We start from the raw sequence: 2,958 nt of genomic DNA, 5'->3' as shown, positions 1-2,958 counted from the left end.
AAGTTTGTCATAAGAAAAATTGCGGGACAACCGATATATAGGTACTTACAGTCCAGCCTCTAGTCACTAGATGGACAAAACTTGAAGTATCATCATTCTGATCCTGCTATCCCAACAAACACGTACTGTAACTGCTCCAGATCTAAATAGGGACTGTGTTCTGTAACAGTTGTTACAAGATGGTAACAGAACTGTTTTAAAACAAAAAAGTAACAGTGTTCTAGAACACTGTAAAAAATTGTAACAGCACTATTCTCGAACTATCTGACAGCCCTATTCTGTAACATTTGTTCCAAGTTTGTTCTAAAACTGTGTCGTAACAGTGTTATATCGAACTTCCAGAACCCTGTTACAATGTGTTCCAGAACATATTGGGGACAAAGATAAAAAACGGTTTCAGAACAGTTCTTTCGTAATTGTTCTATAACTGACCAATCACAGACGTTCTGGAACATTTTCTCCAAGCATGTTCTAAAACTATGCCATAATAGTGTATATGGTAGTTCTAGAATCCTAATACTAATGTGTTCTAGAATAAATTAAGAACAAAAATTGAGATCTGTTACTGAACATTTCTAGCTCAAACGTTCCGGCGTTCATGTTCTAGGACTAATAACGAATCACAGACTATTTTTATAACTAGGAACGGAAAGAAAGAATTGTACTTCCGTAATGTTTATTCTAAATAAAATTTATTTAAAAAGAAGTAAAGCAGTTTTATAATTTTAATTGAAGAATATTAATATTCTTCATCAGAACGCAAATAAACATTTTAACCAATAAATGTATTTTTTAATAATGAAATTGTATTTATACAAAGTTTTCAACAAATTTCAAGTACCGAGAAATAATGGAGTTTTGACGAAACCCAATGTTGACATTTCGCTTCCTATATTTATCTATAATTTGCCGAGGTTAGTTTAAACCCAAGTTATTTTTAAGTTTAAGAAATATTTGTAAAATATCGAAAAATACTATTCATTTCGTTCGGATTTCGGGCTTTCTAGATCTATCCGTACAATTATCATCTAAACATTATCGACTGATTAGCTATTAACTTTTTTTAAAGCACGTGTAAATAAAGAGCGAAAAGTTATATCGCAATCACAATACTTAAAGTTATCATTTAAACGAATTATGTAGCTTTTTCAGTCTTTATAGGTACAAAATGTTTTGTTTTATTCAGAAATCTGATCGATATTATGGGTCATTTTTCGATATTTTTGAATTATTTCTACATATTTAAAATGATTTGGCTAAAGTCTTAGTTGAAGAAGAAAGTAATTTTAAGTCTAAGGATTTTTCACTAAAAATAACTATTTCCGGTGTAGGTGACTAAAATGACCTGAAGTTGAGAAAAAGTTGCGAATCTTCTTCAAAATATAATTTACAAAAAATTAAAAATAGCAACTTCTGACGAAAAACGCTGAACTAATCCATACCTCCATGGAAACTTCATTAAATTCTGATATCGTACATTATTTACTATCATGTATTATGTTAAACAAATAATTATTTCATCCTAGCTTTAATAAATAAGTTCGTATATTCATGTGTCTAGCAATCATGATGGTATAAATAATAAATCGTGATTCATCAGTTGTGAAAATTAAGGTTTTTCCGTCAGCGGAAAAATCTTCAAATAGCTGTGATTGAATGTTCGATATTATTTTAATAAAAATTTTATGTTATTCAAATGATAGGCAAATTGATGCAGCTAACGATAATTATAGAATAATAACGGCGATGCATTAAATACATTTTTTGACGTTTTGATGAAAAAAAACAAGCACATGCCAAATCAGCTGATTTATCCATCTGATGTCTGTGTTCATCAGTTTGGGTGTTTACTATTTTGTATCGCTTTTTCAACAAAACAATATTTTTGTGCACAGGATGTAAGTGTTTTTGATATTTGTTAACATAATAATATCATGTAGCCGCATATATTTGCCTATCATTTAAAACACATTTTATCTTCTACTAAAATAAAACCGAGCATTCAAATTACCGCCATTAGGAGATTTCTCCGCTAAATGAAAAGTCTCTATCTTCACAACTGATGACTTACGCAAGTTCGCAACTTGCGGATCTGCAATCATTGTGAAAGGACCCTTTAGAGCGGAAGCTTAGGCGGAGCTATGACACTTAGCGGGAATTTAAAAATTCAAGACATGTTTTTGGTCAAATGTACACCGTCGCTGAAAATTCCTATATGGGTTCCTATATAGGAACCTACACAGGATCCTATATATGAAGCTACATGTTTTTCCTATAGGTGCCACCTATTGGAAATGACATAGAATCCTATAAAGGATCCTATACAGGTTCCTGTATAGGATTCTATATAGGTTCCTGTATACGATTCATGATTTTATATAGCACTTCTAAAACCAGGGGGGCCGCTTGACTTTGACGGTAGGAATTTTTGGTAAAAGACGAGAAATATGTCAGCAAATAGATGCAAATAATGTCATGACTTTTTATAATAAACTGCAGTTCGAACGTGAATAACTGAAAAATAATTCCTTTCGAAAGACGATTCTAATCTGATGCTCGGAAATTAAGGAATTAATTAATTTATAATTAATTACAAATTAATAGATTCATAATTAAACGCTCTAATTCATTTTCAAATACGATTAAAACGTTAATTTAGTTTAAAGTATATCATTTTTAACTCACACTATTTATAATTTTGTAATAAAAGCTGGAATTTAACCAAATTAAATTTGTGAGTCAGCATTGAATTGTATTGAATGTTCATTCATAAAAAACATAGAAGAATTGTTAATTTGTAGTCACAACAATTTATTATTTGCACATAACCTCACCGACATAATACTTCTACTGCATTTCGCGCAATTTTTAATATGCCTTTTAAGTGAACCATCGGACATGTCACCCTTTCGAAATATTAAACAGGGTTTTGGAAATGTAATAAAGAAATAACTACAT

The sequence above is a fragment of the Belonocnema kinseyi genome, chromosome 9 (assembly GCF_010883055.1).
Source record: "Belonocnema kinseyi isolate 2016_QV_RU_SX_M_011 chromosome 9, B_treatae_v1, whole genome shotgun sequence".
Taxonomy (NCBI): Eukaryota; Metazoa; Arthropoda; class Insecta; order Hymenoptera; family Cynipidae; genus Belonocnema; species Belonocnema kinseyi.
Note: the sequence above shows the minus strand (reverse complement) of the source record.